Genomic DNA, 23,509 nt, shown 5'->3' with positions numbered 1-23,509 from the left:
CCCCCAGTAAACCCCTGGTACAAATGGAAGGAAGGGGGGAAAATGTGGTGGGATGTGGGTCAAAGAGTTTGGGGCTATGAAAATCTCCCCAGCTCATTTAATCTCCTCTACTTTTAAAATAAATTATTCAAACACAGGGCCAGTGATATATCAGATGTATTTAGATGCTACCCAAGATCCAGGCTCTCTTCACCCTAAGTGAGGGCAAGAGAAAGTGTCCAGTGATGGGCTTTGGGTGGGTAGTCAGGAAACTTGTCCCCCAGACTTTGGTATAATGAGGGAAGACTGTGCCATCATTTGCCATATCTGGAATTTGGCCTCAGGCAGGATCCCAGTCCTGTGTTCTAGCTGGCACTGACAGCCAGACCTCTGAGCTCACTCCCATCTGATCAGCCTCTAATGGCCGGAGGGAGAGGGGGGAGTCAGCTGAAGTTGGTAGATGCTTTTGAATTTTAATCAAGTCTTCAAAACAAGAGTACTGAAGTATTGAGGACCATTTCTTGTCTAATTTTTAGCTTTGATACAATGGCCACATTAAGCTTTCTCAAGGTAGAGGCTAGTTGTGTTTGTTTCGTGATCATCCACACTAAGACCTGGAGTATAATAATCTTCTACCCATTTCAACAAACATCTATTGATGTTTATCTTTCTCGAGAATTTTATCAAAACATCATTTGAAGCTAAATCAAATTCCAGAGACCTTCAACAGCAGCCTGACCCATATTTCTCTGTGGCAAGCAATGGGCAAGAGAAGGGGGAGGCACAGACGGTCTTACTTGGCTTGAAAAATGGTTCCACTGTATTTTGATCAATAATCAAAAGCACAACCTAAAAGCTGAGACCAGAGTTTCCATCAGCTGGGATTTGGGATCAGTCTTGATCCTTGACTAAAGGAGACCTGCACCCTTGTGGAGTTCCTCACAGTGCAGGCACAGAGCTCTCAAGAACCCACAGCAGTCTCAGACTGTTCAGAGGAACTGCTCAGTTTTAGGGTTTTGGCCTTAAAAATATAGCACACAATCCATCCACCTTTTTTTTTTCTCTCACTCTTCAAATCTTCTCATCTGCCTTCATACTTTAGTTGGCTTTTCCTTCTGACTTAATAGATACATAAAAACATTTTAGAAGTTCTCATCTACGATCACTGATGAATATCACTCTAGTTTAACAAACATTTACTGAGCTTTAGCCAGGCTGCTAGTGGTATTGGGAATTCAAAGTCGATTGAGAGTTGGTTTTTCCCATTGAGAAAGCCACTATTGAGAAGGGACTGGAGGAACTGCAGGCAAAGGGAGGCTGGGCCAGGCGGGTAGGGTATCCTTTGAAGAGTTATCCTATGGGAATTTATAAACAGTGCTGGGGTTCAAGGAAAAGACAGTGGGTGATTTCTTGCTATTCTCACTTGCAGAATAAAGAGCCAGATGGTGAAGACGATGATCAAGGAGCTTGATCTCTTCAGATGTTATTTTTCTCAGAGTTAATAATTGCAGGGGGGTGGGGAGAGAAAGGCCGGGCAGGTAAGAGAGAATGTGGGAATGGGATATCCAGTTTGTTTTCCAAGGCAGGGTAATCTGGCTGAATGAACTGTTCCTTGGGTAGTAGCATAGCGATCTGATCCTTCCACATCCTTATTGTCTTTGTGGCCAGTTCAGGCTCCTGCTGTCCCTGCTTGTCCCAGGAATTATTAGATAAGCAAAATAAAAGATGAACGCTCCCATCCCGATGCTGGCAGAATAGAAAGGAAGAAATGGAGAAACAAATAATTTGATAAAAGTTTTCTCGAGAAAGAGAAAGGAAGAGATAAAATGACAAAAACAGAGAGACCCGAAGGGGGGACCACTAAATAGGGAGCGAGGGAAAGAAATGCATTACAAGGGAATCTGATTAGATGGGGATACGGAAGAAGGGAGAATCCTAGTCAGATGGAAGAGGAAGGACAGAGGGCAGAGGCAGGAAGAGCTCGCTATCCTAACAGAGCTCTCTCTCCCCCCTCTGGGGCTGTGGCCTGAGCAGCTTTGTTTCTTGGTGCCTGAAATTAAGGTGAAAGAGGTGTGGTTTCAGGGAAGAGGCACAACTGGAGACCATGCAGGCAGGAGCAGCTGAGGAATCTGTGTCAAGAAGATGGCAGAGTCTCAGGGCCCCCAAAATGCCTGCTCCTCCCTAATTACTCTATTCAACACATACTCACCCCACCCATCGGTCAAGTGTCTGATCCCATTTAGCCTAAGGGTATAAAGAGAATAAAGAAATTGGGTAGAGTGGAGCATCCCGGCTTTGGGCATGCTGTGTGGCAGTCCCCACCTCCCTGTCTTATCTGACTCTAAATTCGGTAACACTTCCCCTTGTTCTTGGGCAGTCTTTGAAGAATGTGACAACCGGAAATCACCCATCCTTTTTTCTTAAAGGTGGTGGTTGTGCGGGACTGTGGAGTGGGGAGAAGCAGATGGTATCAAGGATATGCCTTTTGGATGTCAGGATTCATGTCCTCGGTGCCACATTTGGGGCTTTTAAGCAAATTTAAGGATCCCTCCCTTACCAAAATAAAGCACAAACTCTTTACATAGCAAGGTGTTAAAACAGGGCCCTTGTTTTGTTTTCATTGAGAGTCTGAAAGGCCTAGAAAAAAACAAAACAAACAAACAAATAAAAAAAGTGGGAAAACTGTGGCTCTTTTTTCTTCTTCTTCTTTTTTTTTTATGAGGAACTAAGAGTGACAAATAAGGTGGTCACAAATCAGTTTCAAGCCTGAGTCCCACATGAATGGTATAGAATGTGTGACGCCAGGGAAAGAGAAGGACCCTCTTTATAGAGAGATCTTGAAGTGATGAGGCATTTTACTTCCCCCATCACTAAGGAAAGAAAACTGAAGGGACCACATAGGGCCCTTGATATGCATTCCTTGGATTTTGCAAACCACGATGCACTGGTGCTGACCCACAGACGACAGCTCTTAGGAAAGGGGCTGAGGCAGCAGGTTAGAGGCTCAGCTTGACTGGGAAGTGACTGCATTGCCAAGGATAGGAAGTGGAGCCAAGATGGTTCACTGTGTTGTGTTGACCAGATGTGTTGCTCCAGGAGAAAAAGCTGTCCAGGAACCAAAATTAAATCATGTCCAGGATGGTTGCTAGGGAGGGAGATGGTAGTGGTGGAAGGAATATTTGACTGAAAGAAGTAGAGGTCATTGCTGACTTGCTTTTTTGCCCATGGCTGGGAAGTAGTTAAATGTGCTCAGTGGGGAAATCTAGGGGACACTCAACAGTACTGCACAGAAGAGTCAGCCGTGAACACGCACCAAGCCCAGAGCACGCACAACCCAAGTCCCATGGAAACCAACTCACTGCCCCATTCCGGAATGTTGGGGTGGAGATCAAGGCCAGGATGGGAGAGCAGAAGAAAAGCTCAAGGCTGGGAATCAGAGTGAAGATATCCACACCCATTACTGAAAAAGGGAAAAAAGCTTGAAATAAAGTTCTCTGTTTTGACTATTACGCAGGGCTGGGTATTTTAGTTACTAAAATGGATCTGCCTTATGACTAAAACTGACTGAAGGGCTGGTTATTACCTGAGAGTTTCTGGAAAAATTATGGAACCAGGCCGAGCTTCCACTCAAACAAAGGGAGGGAAAGAAGTCGCTTCACAGAACAGATTTTCAATCAGCAGTTGTTCTTGAATTGTGGGGGTACTTGGGTGTTATAAGTTGTTCGAGGAACTTTCCTCTCTCCTTCCCCTGCCCCTTGGTTCCACAAGCTTCCCTCCAGCCATGTCCCACCCGGCAGGACAAGTTTCAGCCAGAGTGAAGCACTTTTGAGTTTCGGGAAAAGAATTCTTTTTTCTCTAGTTCCTTGACCATGCTGCACGTTCTTGACGCGGCTGGAACGCACTCTTCCTGCCGTCCCTCTTACTGCGTGATTCTGTGGGTGCCCCTCAGACTTGGCTTCTGTCTCAAAAACTCTGGAATTTCTCCCAGTGAGTAGAGAGCCCCCCACCCTCACGTCTACCCCCACCCAAGACCTCCACTAGCACTGCCGCCTCCTGCTCATCTCTCTGGCTCAGAAGTCCATGTCCTCATCGCCAATTCATTGGTCCTGGGTCTCTCCCAAAACACTGTAAATTCCTTGAGGGCAGGGATTCCATCTTATGGATTCATTTATTTCCCAGGTTGGAGAACTTCTTGGCACGTTGTAGATGCTCAGTTAATGTTTGTTGAATCAATGCATGAACACACTCTGCTCTCCTACACACACTTTTTTCCTGACGCATTGTGTGTATGCGTACCTACTTCTGTTTACTTTCTGGGCAACCACGAACATTTCTCTTTTAGTATATGTGACTCGAAAGTCACTTATCTTGAGGGAACAGGGCATAGAAAATTTAAGATAGAGGAAAGGAATACAGAGAAGAAATAGATTTGTTTCTTAGGCTTTGGTAAAGATAAAGCAGAGGGAAATTAGAAACCAAAGAGTTGTGGCATGGAGGCAACACAAAGGACAGGTGACTCAGCTGTGGCTCAGAAGGCCGCTGATATACTGTGCCATGGAAGGTTTGGGGTAGGCTGACTAAACAAGGCTCATGTAAAAAATAAAAACAAAGCAAAAAAAAAAAAAAAAAGAAAAGAAAAGAAAAAAAGAAAAAAAATTGTTTTAGCATATTTCATATTTTTCCAATGTATTCTCCAGAATGGGTGGCAATGCTAAGTACCTAAAGGTCCACTGGGGTTTAGGTGAAGCAGGTTATTTGTGAAAGGGAAGGGTGATAGTAAGGTGCTAGAGCAGAAGTAAGCTTGTATGGTCTTCTCCAAGTTTGGAAAGAATTAATAATATAAAATGTCAGGATCATAGTCTATCACTCTTAACAGTGCCCCAGAGTCGTAGTGAACCTCAGAGGGTAGCTTCAGGATGTACCTTAAGGAAGCATCTCCCAGAGGCTCAAGCTTCTATACCTGTAGAAGCTGTTAGAATTTCTATCTGCTTACACTGTGACCCAAAGATGGAAGTTGCTTAAGAATGGTCCTTGGAACATTTGCATGGGGGTGGCAGGAAGGAAAAAGAAGGAGCCTGAAAATAAGTTGTGAAAAAATGTTTCATTAAGTTAAAGAGATGGGAACTTGGAGGCAGTTTTCCTTAAAACAAGAAAAAAGAAATAAATAATGTAACATTACCTGAAACAAAATAATTGTATAGAGTCCAAAATTATAACCCCTGAAACCATACCTGTAATACCGTTAAGTAGTAATTGCACCAGGGATTTTAGAAACAGTTGTAGAAAATGCCTAGTTCACTCTGCTGAGGAGATTAAATGCAAATCAAAGCTCTGTCCAATTCAGGGATCTTGAGAATCCTCTGTGATTGGTTACGGAGTTGTAACCATGGGGGAATAGTGAGTAGAAGGAAATCAAATCAGAGATGGAACCATATAGGCTATGAATTTGGATGGGGGACTTGACACCTGCATTACCTGGAAAAAAAAAAAAAATGCAGTCATTAGCAAGCATCTCCTTAAAGCTAGAATGTAGGAGGCTCAGAAAAATTTCAGGTAAGCCAGATATGGCTCATGGATGACATTTGAAGGAAACAACAGTAATTATGGTCACTATTAGACTTCCAAACAGTGCCACACTAGCTGAACTCAACAAAAGCCAACATCCCCCCAGGGCAGTAGTAGAAAGAGAAGGGCTCCATAGTGCCTTCCAAAAGATTGCAAAGCCAAGAGTGTAGTCCCATGTATGCAAGGACTGTAATAGAGGTGGTGATAACATATTCAAGGGGAAATGGGCCAGAAGTGTTGGACAGTGTTAAGAATATTCTGTTCATCTGCTTTGGAATGGCTTTTCAAAGCTGTATCCCAGCCAGTTGTGTGGCTGCATCTGATCATAAGTAATTATACCCTTTTGATGAAATATTTTAGCTCTTTTTCATTTCATTACAGTTTCCAGGGTGTTCCTACCATGAACCTATGAACCCAGAAGACAAGCCAGGAGAAGGCTGCACAAAGCATTCCTTCTCACTGTCTGATGGCCACCATCAAAACTGTCAGATTTCCACAGTAAACTTCACTCAGTCATGTTCAAATTTTCATTTGTAAAATTTTAATTTGGAGATGCTCTTAAATGATGAACTCAGGAAAAGCTACACATCAAAATAGACATTTAACAGATGGTCAAAACAGTAGTAAACTTAAATTTGATAAAAATGCACAAATGATTTTTACACTACATTGCTTAAATGCAAAAGAGAACCAAATTAAAATCCAACATTTGTATATTTCAAATTCTCATTACCGTCCTTAAAACTGTTTGAAATAATCAATTCTGTAAAGTTTCAGAAATGTTTAAGCCAATTTTTATTCTCTACAAAAACTTAAAAATATTTTTCAAAATACAATTGGAAATAAATTGATACCAGTTGTGGTTTATGTCAATGGTTCAAAATTATATGTATGTATATCTCACAAATAATACAATAAAAAATATACGGTACTAAGTGCAGCCAAAGTGAATGTTTAACTGGTCTTAAAAATTTAAACAAGAGAAAGACTAAGAGTCTAAAATTCCAAGGGAATGATTGAATTTTGAATTTGTCAGATTCTTTGTAATTCTCCAGAACCTTGTTTAAATTTTGCTTCCCATTTTTCTCAGGAACATCTGGACAACAAAATGTAGATGATGCATCCTTCAATTAATGAGAAAGTCTGATTTAAATAGTACAAGGTAGACAAACTTCACAGGAGTCAGTTTCCTATTCAAACTAGTCTGTTTCTCTATCCTAAGTGAACACAGAGGTTTGTCGTCGTGTTTTTTTTTTTTTTCTTTTTCCCTAGAAATGCTCAAACCCTTGCTCCACAAGTTGCAAGAAAACTCCTCAAGTGCCGATTTGTATCTGATGAATATCTCTCTCCAGCACCCAGCAAAGGGCCAGGAACATGGTCAATAGCCAGAATTGGCTTCTCTTGCCAATTCCAGAGGGTCTAAATGTGGATCTATGCTGGTAGTTTCTTATTGCTTTAGCTGTTAAACATGTATCATGATCAGTAGTCAAGACCTTGTGTCTCTTGTACTTCTGATTTTTGGAAACATGTTTGGGCAGGGTTAAAAACCAAAATATCTTTTGCTCATCTTAATGTTTGCACAGACCTTAATTAACACTGTACTGGACCACACAGAAGATAGTTGGTAGGCACTATGTTGGGCTTCTAGAGACAGCATGGGCTCAGGCTGTTCCCAGGCACAGGGAAAGCCTGGAGATACTCTGGTCAGAAGTTTCACTGGGACGCTAACCTTGAGACGAGAAATACAGCAAGACAGGTAGGAAATCCAAGGGTCCACTGCAGAATACTAAAATGTGCTTCTGGATTGACACTGTAATAGTTTGAAGAGAAGAAATGGTGATGTCCAATTTTGATGGCTTTCCTAAGAGCACAGTGAGTGTGATGTTTAGGTTATATCAAGAAGAAATTAACTTTTAAAGAGAGTAGGATTAAACTCTAATTTTAATCACAGCCTTTGTGTCCCCAGAGAACTCTGGATAACATAGAAGTCTTTAACTTTTTTTTTTCTCATTATCTGTTATGTATCTAGCTTCCTTGCTAGTCAGTGATTATCTTAAGAGTAAGCACTATGTCTTATCTTTGCCATTTTTGTATCACCTCCTAAGTTTAGTTTTTAGGACGGAGCCACACAGTGGGAACTTAAATAGATTTGTATTGAATTAGCATATAGTCAAATCTGAGCTTGCCATAATGTCAGATATTGACTCGTTATTTGCATATCCAATAATCTTCTGCTGGCATTCTCATTGACAGCAATATGTCAATTGCACAGTAGATCAATGAGGACCGAGGTCAACCATAGATGTCTGTATAAATGTCTGAAATAGCAAAAGTTGCTGCTAATAAAGTTTGGATTAGTGTTCTGGTGGAAAAGTTGGCCAGACTATTTTTAAAAAGAAAAACTTCCAGTTTTTTAATTGGATGGGCTACTTAAAGAACATTAAATATTAAAAACGATACAAAGGAAATATAGGTAGCTATTTGACCTCAGCTTGGTGGAGTCCCATGCACAAAGCAATTGAAGACATCATAAAGAAAAGTCTTGACAAACTGTTTACACAAAACTATTAGTATTAAAAAGAACTAAGTTAATATTAAAAAAAAATTTCTATCACCAACATTGTTCTTTTGAGGGAATGGAATAATGAGATTTTGAAAGGTTTTTAAGCAACTTCTAAGAGAAAAAATCTTAAATTGATTAGAGATGGATTTGAGAGAGAAATTTATCTCCATGTAACAATTTTAGAATGAGCATGTAGATGACCTCTTGAATGCACGTTTCTTAATGATGAATCTCACTGAAGTTTCAGAGAGTGAAATAACGTTTTAGACAATGTTTAATCAAAACTAGCATTTATTGCTCTGGTGCATTTAAGGAAGACTGTTGTTAGATTTTTTTAATGTATATTTGTATTTTGTAACCAACTTAAAATATCTATAGACAACCGGCTTTCGTAGCAAGGATGAAGATTAGCCTTTATATGAAGAGAAATTTCTTCAGGGCTTCACTTTAGAAAATTTGAATAAGTAACTTCTGCTGTAACTCTGCGATCATTTCTACATATAAAATTTATTATCTCACACGTAATTATAACCCCCAGGCTCTTTTATATAGTGAGGGTAATAAACTTCCAAAGTAAATACTAGTTCGACCTAAAATGCCCACTGGGAGACGGTGGTTGTGCTTCAGAAGAGAGTTCTGTTTCGTGGAGTGGGGTATTCACTCACTGGACCATGAACTTTCTTTTCTCCTAGAGACGCAAACTTGCATATTTTGAAAATCATCCCTGCAACATGTTTGGTTCATACATGAGCCTTCTCCAGAAGCAAAAGCTTCCTGGTTGGAACGCTTCATGATAAAAACGGAAAAACAAAACCAAACCAAACCCTCGTCATTTCTACTAGTTTCATCTTTGCTTCCTCCTTGGCTATCTAGGCTTATCAGGTGTAGTAGAAAGGACCCAGACTTTGTTCTTCGAGAATAGTCAGGATGGGAAAGGTCTTGGAGATCACCAAACGTAATCCCTTTTTTCTTTTACTTATTTGCAATGAGGCTATTTTTGAAACAGACATCGTATCTTATTTAAATCATTCTGAATTTCAGATGTAACCATTCCATGATAAACCCATCTGTGTCTTGGTGGGGGGGGGGGGGGGCAGGGGGCAGGGGGCGTGAGGTTGGGAGAACTCCAACAATGCAGGTGTTCCTTTTAGGCTAGTCCGAGATGAAGACTGTTAATGCTAACCAATACTCATTGCAAGCCTTCTGTCTAACACTGAATCAGCATGGTACAGGAAAAAAAAAATACAAGTTTTGAAGCTAGACATAGAATTTAAAGCTTAGTTCTGGGGCGCCTGGGTGGCTCAGTGGGTCAAAGCCTCTGCCTTCGGCTCAGGTTATGATCCCGGGGTCCTGGGATCGAGCCCCGTATCCGGCTCTCTGCTCAGCGGGGAGCCTGCTTCCTCCTCTCTCTGTCTCTGCCTGCCTCTCTGCCTACTTGTCTGTCAAATAAATAAAATCTTTAAAGCTTAGTTCTATAGCTTACTAGTCTATACTTCTATCTTGGGTGTTCTTGAACTTCTCTGGACCTCAATTTTCTCATCTGTAAAACATAATAAGAACAGTGTTCTCAAAATTAGAACAATGATATGAGACAGCTGTGAAAAACAAGTGCAGTAGTGGATACTCAGCAGATATTAGCTGTCATGTGTGGCTAAGGGGTTAACAAAATCCTTGTTCTTCCTCTACAGGCACATTTGTCATTAGATTAACTTTCTATCTCTGCTCTGTGGGCATATCTGATAAAAGGGGGGAAGTGAGTTGTGTTTCTAAGCAACCCTACTTATGGTTCAAGTGAACCCCTAACTGGGGTGTTGCAGCCCTGCAGAGAGGAAGTATAAACGGAGTAAGTGCTAGGACTCTTCTCTTGGGGCGTCGCCCCTGCAGGGACCCTGCCAGCTAACCTAGTGACTATTCCAGAAGGTACTGGTTCCTACTTGGAGCATGGGGCTTCTAGGCCAGGACAACTTCTGCACTTCCCTGAGCTAAGTATCCTTGCCTCATCCAGGAGCTCTCACTTGAGGGACCAAAAAGAATATCCCTTGGACAGACATATGGACTTCTGTAAGGACTGTTCTTACTGAAGAGAAATGCCTGATGCTGCTCTGTGGACCCTCTCTGTCCTTCCTACGTCCTTCTGAGAGCTACGTCTAGTCTGTCATAATCACACAGGTCTGTTCCTATGGGACCCAAAGTATCCTAGATTAAAACTTATATCTTCCCACAGGCATGCTAAGAGATAGGAAGGACAATAAGAATATGCCTGAGTGTTTATTACCTAGGGGAGAAGTGATGACATGCACACAGTTAACTCTATGAGAAACCAGAAAGTGTCATTAAAATGCTAAAACACACCGCCCCCCCAAAAAAAGGGTGATAGGAACACACACAAAAAAAGAAATGGCATCGGCTTAAGAGATAAGATGTGTATCATAAAGCAGCACTTCAGCCAGGTACCAGGGCCACACTTACGGGAGGACAAAGCATTCCAAACATAGGTGACACGGAACATAGGCAAGACCAATGAACTGGAGCTGTAGGGGTGAAGTGAGCGAGTCAGAGAGAAGATAGATGTAGCAGAGCAGAGCCCAGGGCAGCAGGGTTCTGCAGCTACTCTCAGGGATTGTATGGTATAAATAAAGCTGTGTTCTCCAAAGGGGCATGCAAATTCTCAGGAAGAAAGCACCAATAAATCATGAGACAGTGGAAAAGTAGTGGGATCTATCCTCGTGAAGAGGAAGGTCCCTGCTAGGTGTAAGAGGGCCAGGAATGATTTGAAGAAAGCAAAGCATGCTGGGACCAGCTCTTACAGGTATTGAGATGATCAATAGCTATGAAAAAAAAAAGTTGTCAAGTGGGGAGAATGCCATCCTGTAGGTACTGTGGGACCCTCTGTGATCTCAATCACAAGAGCTTGCTGGGGCAGTTACTTTGAAATGGATTTCCCAACCCCAAAATGCATAACTACATTTTATTTACTTTTTACATTATTTTGACTTGAAATATAGTCTGTATACAGTAGTATAATCACTTCAGGTGTACAACTTAAGTGATTCAGAGTGACAAAATGCTCATCACGCTAAGCATTGTCACCATCTGTCGCCATACAAAGTTGTTACAGTATTATTGACTATATTTCCTATGCTGTGCTTCTCACCCCTGTGTCTTAATTTGTTTTATCCTTGGAAGTTTGTACCCCAATCCCCTTCACCCATGTCACCTGTCTCCCCTCCTCCTCTGGCAACTACCAGTTTGTTCTCTGTAATTATGAGTCTACTCCTGGGTTTTTTTGTTTGTTTGTTCGTTTGTTCATTTGTTTTGTTTTTTGGATTCCAGATATAAGTGAAGTCCTATGGCATTTGTCTTCTTCTGTTTCACCTCACTTAGCATAATGTCCTCAAGGTTCAAGTGTGCTGGGACAAATAGCAAGATTTAATTCTTTGTTATGGCTGAGTAATATTCCATTGGGCATGTACGTCACATCTTCTTTATCCATTTATCTATTGATGGACACTTGGGTTGCTTCCACATCTTTTTGGCTATTGTAAATAATGCTGCAATAAACAAAAGGGTACATATTTCAAATTAGTGTTCTTGTTTTCTTTGGGTAAGTATCTAGGTCATATGGATCATATGATATTTCTATTTTAAAATTTCTGAAGAACCTCCATACTGTTTCCCACAGTGGCTGTCCCATTTACATTCCCAACCCCAAGAGAAGGATGGTTCCCTTTTCTCCACACCCTTATCACCTTGTTATTTCTTGTCTCTTTGGTAATAACCATTCTGACTGGTGTGAGGTGATCTTTCATTCTACACCACCACCCAGCCATACACATTTCCCAAATGTAGGACAAAATTGTTGCATATAATGAAAATTCCCTAAAAGAACACTCAGCCCTACTTATTAGATGCGAGGTTACCTGTGTTCACTGATATTTTTAATGCATTTCCCAAGAGAGTAAATTGACAACCGGAGTCTTGAAATGCAATCTGTAAATCTCCCTTCTACAACCATGTTTACCAGTTGCAAGTGGAGAATGCAGAAGTCAGGCTTATTGACAAATGAAGATGAGCACGGTCAGAAATTCCCACAAAGAAGAAACTCGGACGTGCCAGCAAGAATGTAATTGAAGCTCCTGACTGCAGGCATATAAAAAAGAAATGGGACTATGAATTAAGAGGGTGTGAGGCACTGAAACACTGATAAAAGATTTGGATTTGAAGTTATAGAAACGGGATTCAAATCCCAGCTCCATCCATGCCTGAAGTGCAGAGGATAGGGTTGCTGCGATGGTACCATAGATAAGTTTGCAAAGAGCGCAGACCAGTCTCTGGCATATAGGAAGCACTGATGAATTAAATGTTAGCTGCTGTTAAGCAGTGGTTTAAAAAATTGTGGACTCCACTGGTGGAAGACAATAGGAGAAGTGACATATGAAAGTATGGTCAGGAAGGAAAAAGAAAGCTCTGCATTTCAGACCTAGAAGCTGGAAAAATTCTTGGCAGCTTAAAATCTGGGTCCAAGCAGGTGTGGATGCAATGGAGGGCAGTTGCAGGTCATTAGGGCTGAGAACGCTGAGGCTCTAAGATGAAGTGGGGACAAATAGCATGGAAGTGAGATAACCAAGAAGGGGAGGCACCATGTGGAGGGAGTAATGGAAGGAAAGTAAAAGAATGTCTTAGAGGTCAATAATGGGAATGACCTTAGGAGGAGAATGGATATAGAGAGGTCCTGTAAAAAACTCTTCATAAACACGTTAGGGGGGATAAAAATTTGGCCTCCAAATGAGCTTCAGCAAATTACTTGATCTGAACCACATTTTCTTCTAGCCAGAGCATGCATCAGGATAAACTATTCTGACACACAACTACATGCATATAATTTGTATATATAAAACTTTGACACAGGGACACAATATATCGTCGTGTCCACAAATATCCACATCCTTAGTGCTGGGCATTCAAAAATGTTTGTTGAATAAATGAAAACTCCTGACTTTGCCACTTAGCCACAAACTAAAGGAGCCTCGGTAATGTCATTAATAAAATAGACATGGTCAGACCCACTTCACAAGATAATGTGTACGAAGTACGGGGCACATATAAGGCACTCAATACATGATAACTATTATTTTTAGTGTGTGTCAAACACGGATTTTTATTTATTTTATTAATATTTTTAGAAAACACCTTGGCATGATCTAATAAAGTTGATATATGCTTCATACACTTCTCCATAACTTCTGCAACCCATCTATTTTATATGTACTTTTTATAATATTTTATAAATCCTGAGAAGCACTGTTTTTTAAATGTTTAATAAGCATTGGTCTGAAACTATATCACATAAAACATTCTCTATTTCATGTGGGAAATATGTTTCATTTTTGAAAGAGGAAAATGTAAGATCTGTTAAGTAATGTCAAGTCATCTTGAGTGTATGTTAATTAATATTAATTAATATTAATTAAGTAATTAAGTAATTAAGACACTAGTTATCCCCAAGACTAATGCAAGTGACTGTGATTCCTGGCATCAGGTATGCACAAACATATGGGTCTTGGGTCATGTCAGAAATACTGGAAAGATATGAGATTCTGACCCTATTTTTTCTCTAAGGGTGAAAAAAGTATGAATCAAGAGATAAGCAAGAAATATAGTTTTCTCTTTGATAACCTACCAAAAAGTTGCAACCCTGTCAGCCATTTTGTGTGATTTTAAACTGTTCAGAGGTCTCATAGAGAGAATTTGCAGCGTATGAGATTGTGGACTTCTCAGACTGAGGAGTCAGGAGTCAAACCTTAGAGCCTTGTCGCAATGTCCCAGAAGGGCACTTCTGGAGACCATGGCACCTTGATGACCTCCCAGCCTTCAGGACCCAACACACTACTCTCTCCAAGCTTTTGTGTTCTTTTCTATCAAAGGGAAAAACTAGGGTGCCCTGCATGAAGTGGAGCCTAGAGCTTTCAGGACATTAGACTCTTTTCGAAACTTCCTTTCTCCATTTTTTTTTCCCCCCAGAATGGAAGAGTGACACCATGAGGGCTTTAGAAATCAGAACTAGGGCAAATCTCAACTCTACCTTTTGGCGGCTGTAAGATGTTGGCATTTGTTGACTTTGGGGACTTTCATTTTATCATCCATAAAATAGGACGAGTGCTACCTTTCTGATTAAAATTAAATAATATAAATACATCTGAGATGATTAGGGATGCTCCATTGATGTTAATTCCTATTCTATGTCCTCTTTGTTCTTCTCTGGCTTCTTTGAAGGAAAGGGGAAGAAATAGACTGTGTTTTCAGCGAGGTGCACAGCAGGGAAAGCTGATGTAGATTTTGCATGCCTGGAGAACTTAAAATACTCACAATCTGGTAAAGATGCAAAATTCCATCTTTACCGGGGTAAATCTTGCTAAGATATTTAAGGAAAATGTACCCAGAGAGGCATGAGTAGTCTAATCTCACAAAACTCATGATGAAGATTTTGACATTTTCAGATTGCTCTATCTTAAAACTCACTATAATCATAATTACGCTGACTCTTGATGACCTCACTTGGAATGCTCAGGTGAGAAGAGCACGTGTCGAGAGTGCAAAAATGGTGGTCCTGAAGACCCCTGGAAAGGTCCTGACCTGGGAACCCTGGAGATTGTGTCACACTATGTAATAAGATTATATTTACCATAGAACTGGATTAGCACTAAATTGCAAGGTCAGGTTGTGCCTTTGCTAATCAAAAACACAACACTGCCATTCCTGTTTTCATGGTTTGTGTGTTGCTAAATACAGGGTCAGGTTTACATATGTTGGTGCCAAACAAGGTGAAAGCATTAACATCAAAATAGAAAATTCTAATAAAGCCCATAAAGCATAAGGAACCCAATCATCCTTAACAAAATAATAAACAATTTTGTAGAAACCTCCTGTTATTAAGTACAGGAATATGCAAGCTAATTATCAGATTTCCCCCTCATAATTTTACCGTGGGGGACACTGAATTGATATGCTTACCTCTTTATTATATGTAGATAGTAGATCTAAAGTTAAGAAACTGTATAAAAAAATTCATTTTCAGGTAGTAACTATAATTTTATTCCATTAATTGAAATACCAGCAGCTACAGTTCCTTATTTTCGTAAAAAACAAAAACAAAAAAAAACACTTAAAGACAAGGAACCCTTAAATTAGGAACTTTAGAGGCATCTCCCATTTGAGAATCTTAATCTGAATCAATGAGAATTTGTTTTCTCTTCATAGTCAAGAATTGTGCTCAGTTTCATCTGTGTTGAGAACTAGAAGATAGATTTTCATTTGCCAGATCTTTTTAGGATATGTATCTTTTGGTTAAGAAGGAGGCCCAAGGACATTAAAAAAAAAAAAAAAGATAAATCTATAACTGAGATGGCTTTTATCCACATAGGCATGCTTGTCCCTTCTGAAGAAAATAAAAGTTGGCAATTACACAGTCATACCACTTGCTAAGAATATTCATTGCCTGTTTTTTTTCTTGTGATAAATAAAACTACTTGTCCTCATTTCCTTATTTTCTGCACAGAATGAGCCAAAGACTCTTGAGTTTCCAACCTCATATGGAAAAGGTTTAAGTCCAGAAAGGAAGCAAGAATAATAATGATTAGGTCCACTACCTTGGTATTTGGAGGATTAGTAACTTTTCACGAGGGCTCTTAAGCATCCTCCAACCCAATCAAACACTGTTCGTGAATATTCTGTCTTAGATACTGAATATACACCTTCCATACCTCCTTTATTACTATGGAGGAAAAGGTATATTGCATGCTTGTAAAATCATAAAAATGGCATTTTCATATATATTTTGTTCTATTTCCTACTTTTTCATGCAATTACATTTTGAAATCTATCCATGTTGCTACATGTCAATATCGTTCCTTCTGCAGGATACTAGTGCCTCGTATGCATATCCCACATTTTATTTCTCTTTTATTAACGAACGCTGGGATTACTTCCAACTCTTCCCCTCCTAAAAATAAGTACTAGGAGGAAATCCCCATATACATTGCCCTGTGCACACTTGAGACTTCTCCAAGAGTATATAACCAAAATGAGACCAGTGCATCATAAAATATATCATCAGTCCATTTCACTAAATACTGTTTATTGCCCTCTCAAATGACATCAAATGTGCACTCCCACCAGAAGCATTATTTAGCCACCCTCCACCAGGAGTCAAGAATATACAACTTTTTAATAGTATCCACTTTTAACAAGTAGTAAGTATCTCAAAGTGGCCTTGAGTCCATTTTTCTGGTTTTACTGAGTTTAGGTATGTCCCTGACACACTCATTAGTTGGATTTCCATTTCTGTGAACTGTCCATAATGCTGACTCCTGTTCCCTTCATGAGTTACAGTATGTACACTTACATGTAATCTCCTGACAAATGTAGACATAGAATATTATTTCTAGTCATTCATCCGTTATTTTTGTCTGTGACGGCCTTCATTGAATAAAAGTCTTTGTGATACAGTGAAATTCACTACTTTGGTTTATACTTTGCTTGAATCTTATTTAAAACCTGAAATAGGGGCTCCTGAGTGGCTCAGTCAGTTAAGCATCCAACTCTTGATTTCAGCGGAGGTCGTGATCTCAGGGTTGTGACGCACTTGCACTGGGCATGGAACCTGCTTAAGAATATCTCTGTCCCTCTTCTTCTCTCCTGTCCCTCTCTAAAAGAAAAAAATTAAAAATAAAAGCTGGAGTAATAAAATATGACCCTATACTTCTATCAGTCATATAGTCTTAATTTCACTTTTTGGGTCTTTAATCCATCTGGATTCAATTCTGTATATGGTGCACAGTAGTTACCTATAATAAAGGGATCTTCCCAGCATCATTTATAAAGTGCTCCATTTCCTCACTGAGTCCACTGATCTGTGTGACATGTGACAACTCGATCCTACATCAAATTCCCATGCACTTGGATTTTTTTTTCCTCCTTTAAACTGTTCCACTAATTTTGTATACCCGCATCCTTTTCACACTTTCTTAATTGCTATGGCTTGTTCCGTGCTGAAATACCCGGTATGCTAACTCCACCCTGCACTCCAACCCCGTCAACCTTGCTTTTCTTTCTCTAAATTTGTTTTATATTTTCATAATTTTTTATTTTGTATAAATCATATATAAATGATCAACTTTTTCTAAAAATTCCTTTCTGGACTATATTGAATTTATAAGTTAATTCTGGAAAAGTTAACACGTTCATAACATTGTTCTCTCTCCCCAGACAAAATAATATCTCCATTTATATGGTGTTTCTTCCAAAGTCCTCTGATACAATTTTAAAATTTTTCTCTGTGAAACTTCTGTGCATGACTAAATCATTTGTGAGGGTGGTTTGGGTTTTTTTTTTTTTTTGCCATTTAAAATAGTATCTTATTCACTATTACTTATTCTAATCTATTATTTCTAGGAAAATGGGCCAATGTGTGGTACTGTATATGGATCTCGAATCAAGCTATCTAGTTAAATGCCAGTTCGTTTCAACACTCTTGTCAGTTGATTCTTTTGGATTTTATATGCAATGAACACTGCAAAAATAAAATTTTTGTTCCTTATGCAGCTTCATTTCTGTTTTTATTTCTCTATCTAGAACCTCTAGTGCTAAGGTGAAAAATAGTGATGAGAATGGGAACCTAGGGAATATTTCTAAAGTTTCTAAAATACAATGTTTTCTATAGGTATTTGTGAAATAGATCTCGATACAGACTTTTTCTGCATTTTTGAGCTAATCATATGCTTTTCCTTCTTTAGGTTATTGATAATGAATTACATTGCAAGAATATCTTGTGTTCAACTACCCTCAAGTTTCTGGGATAAACCCTACTGTTGAAGTACATGGAGATAGAACCCCACTGGGCCTGGAATTTCCTTTTTCTAGTACTGAACTTCTCCAGCTCTAGTTCCACCAGCTTCACAATAAAGAGCTAGACAGATTGTTCACTTTTTCTCTTATTTAAGGACGTGTCTAAAATAAGGATATCTATTTCCTGGAAATTTCTAAACCTAGTTTACGTGGTCTTTTATTCTTCTGTTACTTACCCTTAAGATATTAAAACCCATGGGTGCCTGGTTGGTTTATCTAAACGACCTGGATTTCAGCTTAGGTCATTATCTCAAGGTCATGAGATCGAGCTCCCTGTTGGGCTCAGCACTGGATGTGGAACCTGCTTCAGATTTCCTCTCTCCCCTTCCCTCTGCCCCTCCCTCATGAAAGAAGAAGAAGAAGAAGAAGAAAAAGTACCCACACTGACATTTCTCTCCCTTATCGTTTTTAAAAATCTTATCAATATGTTTTCCTCCATTAACTTGAAAAGAAGAAGAAAAAAAAAAGATTTTTCTATTTTCATCTTTCTCCAATCCCTCCACTCAACCTTCATCTTCCAGACTGGTAATTTTTGGAGATTTAGTTCCATATTGTGAAGAATAAATTGTTGCATTTGTTGTTTAGACAATAGTATAATTCATTACATCCCTTACTCTAGTTCTGGGTGGGGTGGGTGTCAATACTTCTTTCAAATCTGTCTCCTCTCACAGAAGGCATTCCTAAGAATTCTTAAAAAGAAAGTTGTGTGACAAACTTCACAAAACCTTTTATTTCTTAAAATGTGTTCATTTCATCCTCCCATGTAAATGTCACAAATGGATATAAAAACTGAATTTTGAATTTGGAGTTTCAACCTTTTGATATCGTTTTCTTATGCTCTTGCCCCCAAAATGGCCATTGAGGTGTCCCATAACAACCTGTTCTTTATTCCTTTGTGGACATTCCACTTTTCTCTCTTTGGGTGATTTTACAATTTTTTCTATCTTTGAAATAATTCAATTTTAATATATGGAAATCTAACCATGTTTAGTCTGATATCTCTGTCTCTCCTTAAATCTTGTTCATTATTTCCAACTACATATATCCTCATTCTCTCTAAACATTTCCTTTTTCTTAATACCTAATTCTGTCTGGTGCATTTGAGGAGAGGTCCTAACCTATTCAGATCTTGACTTGATTTTTGACTGTGTCTATTTTGTTAACTCAAACACTTAACAAAATTATTTTTTATAACTAATATTTCCAACTGGTTCTTCCATGTTGTCATCTTTCAGAGATAGTATTTCTAAGAAGACTCCCTGATTCATCTTAGGGTATTTATTGTGGCCATGAGGGAAAAGCAGGAGGGTTTGTAGCCCAGATTGCAGTAACAGATTTTCTCTGCTGTCATGAAGCCCTTACTTACTCCACTCCTGGTCACACATGGTCCTCAGAGTATTAAAATGAGTTTATAGGAAACAATTATGGGACCCAGGAAGAGTGAAAATCCCGAGAAACGAAGATAACAGATAAAGAGGCATTCTTTCTGCTGCCATTGCACTTGGGTAGCAATTGTGGATCAAATATCTCCTGTCCACACAGGGGTGTTAGAGCCTCAAACCAAAGCAGAATTGCCTGTGTGATATGAACACATGGTTGGTCCTGGTCAACCAGGTGGTACCGTATGGTTGTTTTTGTTTTTTGTTAATAGAAGATTATTTTATATATTCTGGATATTAAAAAAATATTTTGTCAAAGAATAAAATTGTAACCCACATGGATGTACATGGTTTTTGTTGTTGTTGTTGTTTTTGTTTTTGTTTTTGTTTTTTTACTGAATAATACTAAGATTTAAAATTTATTTTGTTTCAGACTTTAAAATAATCTTCCATCTTATCCCCACTTATTGCTGGTTGTATCAAATGTATTCCCTTGCCAATAATTCTAATAGCATGTCCTAATTAACTCATTTTATCTTTTGGTATAAATCAATTACAATTAAAATAGAGTTTGTTGAATCTCAGTAGAGTATTGTTTCATGTTAAAAACATTTTTACTCAAGAGATCAAGTATGATTAACTTCAGTTAGAGGCTAAAAGTTCAAGTTACTCTGAGAAGAGGGAAATAGTTACAGGGTCTTTTCTTTATGGAATATTGTAATCTGTTTCTAAATGCAGAATTATAAATCTCCATTAGTCTTATTAATTTTCTGCAAAGTAAATTTTAAGTGTTTTTTTTCTCAGGTAGCATGAATGAATATGAAGGTAAAACCAAGGGCGCTTCCTAGGGGGCTGTCAAACAGGACCCCCACGACACATTCTCCTGAAAGAGGTCTGAATGATGTACTCCTGCACCTGCCACTTTGCCTTCTCAGTCTGGTATTTACTTATCACAATGTTTTTGAGATTGATCCATGCCATTTCATAGATCAGTCATCTCTTCCTCTCTTATAGCCAGATAATATCCCATCATATGTATTTCTGTGCCACAATTACTTGCTCAGTAATAGGTATCTGGGCTCTTTCTAAGTTTGGTAACTATTAATAAATTTGCTGTAATCATTTGAGTATAGTTTGTTGTACGTACCTACACACACTTTCATATACTCTAGAGAAAATCCCATGAGTGGGATTGCTAATCATTATTTAACTTTCCACCATTCATTTTTAAACTTTAAATCGTTATTTAATTTTCCACCATTATTTCTGGTAGAAAGCAAGGCTAGTGTAGAGGCATTCTTTTATAAAGCTGCATTGGAAATATAACATACATGAAACACATATGAGAGTTTATTATTCATTTCCTTGTCAGCACTTGATGTTGTCAGGATTTTTGTTGTTGTTTTAATTTTAGTTACTATAATATATGTGCAGTGGTATCCCATCATGATTTTGCTTTTCAGTAACTAATGGTGTTGAGCAACTTTTCATATGCTTATATGCCATCCACATCTCTTCTTTGGTAAAGAAAATACACTAGTGAAGTGTCCATTCAAATCTTTAATCCGATTTCCATTAGAGATTTTGTTCTTATTATGGAATTTTAAGAGTTTTGGTTTTTTTTAAATGAAGTTTGGATGGAAGTTTTTTTATCAGATAGGTCTCTTGCAAATACATTTTCCCACCAGGTGATTTGTCTTTCCATAACTGCATATTTCAAATAATAAAGGTTTAAAATTTAATAAATTACAATTTATTATTTTTTCTTTTATTATTTCTGCTTTTAGTATAATATTTAAGGATCTACCTAATGGACTACAAAGTTTTTATTCCACAGTTGTGCATCAGGTTTCATAGCTTTTGATTTTACTTTTGAGGATGTAACCCATTTATAGCTAATCCTTATATGTGGAGGAAATGAAGTACGAGTTACAGTTCATATATTTACATATGGATGTCCAGTGTTCTAGCACCTTTCTTGAAAAATCTGTCCTTTCTCTCTTAAATTATCTTGGCATGTTGGCTGACCAGAGCTGCATTTCTATTACTGGAATCTTCATTCTGTTCCATGAATGATTACATCAATGCCTTGATCTACTGACACTGTTTTGACTATTGTAGTTTTATAGTAAATCTTGAAATTGGGCAGTGTGAATTCTCCAACTTTAATCTCCTCTTCCAAAAATATTTTGACAATCTAGGTTTGCCTTTGCTTTTCCATGAATTTTTAGAATCAGTTTGTCAATTTCTACAAAAATGGTTGCTGAGGTTTTGATCATCTTCATCGGATTGAGGAAGCTCCCTTTCTAATAGCAGTTTGCTATGAGTTTTTATAATGAAAGAAGCTGAATTTTGTCAAATGGGTTTTTTGCCTGTTTTAAAATTAAAATTATATAGTTCTCTTTCAATCTATTGGTAGAGTGAATTACATTAGTCTATTATAGAATGCCAAATAGACCATGCATTGCTGGTATAGGTCTAATTTTGTTGTGATGCATTATACTTTTTATACGTTGCTGGATTCAGTATGGCTAATAATGACAATATTTCCTCTACTTCTTTAGTTTCTTAAGATAAAAGCTTAAATTGTTGATTTGAACTCGTGCTTTCTAATATAAACATTCAATTCTAAAAATTGAACCTGTAAAATTTATCTTATTGCATATCATACTTTTTTCAAGAATGAAACAAATTTTATTTAAAGCCTAAAATGTAGGATGCCTGGGTGATTCAGTCAGTTGGGCATCTGTCTTTGGCTCAGGTCGTGGTCCCAGGGTACTGGGCTCCTTTCTCATTGGACAGCCTGCTTCTCCCTCTGCCTGCCGCTCTCCCAGCTTGTGCTTGTTCCCTCTCTCACCCTCTCTCTCTCTGACAAATAAATAAAATAAAATAAAAATAATAATAAAACCTAAAATATATAATTCCATAAAAAATATCAAATAAAAAAATAAAGTTTAAAATACCAAAAAATATAAAGGGATGGGAAGAAAAATTCTAGTGGGGCAGCAGGTGATTCAGGAGCTGGTGCTGAGGCTGAGTCCAGAGATGGCTGTCACTGCAGAGATGCTAGGTCCTGAGTTGGTTCCGGGTCTCTTGTAGGAGCAGGAGCAGATACAGGTGCTGGCTGTCCCTGCAGAGGTGTTGGGTCCTGTGGTGGCTTGAGGTCATCTGCGAGCGTGGGTGCATTTGTGGGTACAGGAACAGGCTCTCCCTACAGAGGTGCTAGATTCCGAGCTGGCTCCTGGTCTCCCAGAGGAACAGGAGTAGGCGATGGCTCTCCCTATAGTGATCCTGGATCCTGAGCAGGTGCAGGAGCAGGAGGAGGTGCAGGTGAGGGATCTGTCTGCAGAAGTGCTGGGTTCTGCACCGTATCCTTATCTCCTCTAGCTGTGGTTACAGGTGTGCTCTCCTGGCAGAAGTGCTGAGTCCTGAGCTGGCTTTGGATCTCCTGCAGGAGCAGGTGCAGGAGCCAAGTCTCCACGAATGGGTGCGGGATTCTGAGCTGGCTCCAGGACTTTTGGAGGAGAAAGTGCCAGTGATGGTTCTTCCTGCAGGGATGCCTTAGCTGGCTCTGGGACTACTGCAGAAGTATGAGTGGGTGGTGGGTCTCTCTGTAGGGGTGATAGGACCTGAGAAGTCCCCAGGTCTCTTGAAGGAGCAGGAGCAAACAACAGATCTCCCGGCAGCAGTGCTGAGTCCTGATCTACCTCCAAGATGGCATGAGATCTGGTACCTAGGGAATTCTATTCTATTCTATTTTGGATAAGGATGAACCCTGGCAGATCCATTTGTCTTTTTTTCCAACACAAGTCCCTGCTGTGGCCCCACATATCATTACCTGTCTTTGATACTGGGACCAATCACAGAGAGCCTGGCTGTGAAGTCAGAGGAGGCCCACATTTGCTCACTTTGCTTCTCATGAAACTTTCTGCCCTCAGGTCTCCAGGACCTCTAAGCCTGTGTGAATAAGTCTTGCCCCAACCCCTCAGCCCATTCTCATGACCCAGGAGTAACCCCCACTCCACTCATGATGACCAGAAGGGCAGGAGGTTTGAGGCACACCCCTTGTGGCCCTGTGCCTGGGAATAGAAACCAAGGGCACCTGTGGTGGTCACATTTC

This window comes from Martes martes (assembly GCF_963455335.1).
Source record: "Martes martes genome assembly, chromosome: 7".
Lineage (NCBI taxonomy): Eukaryota > Metazoa > Chordata > Mammalia > Carnivora > Mustelidae > Martes > Martes martes.
Note: the sequence above shows the minus strand (reverse complement) of the source record.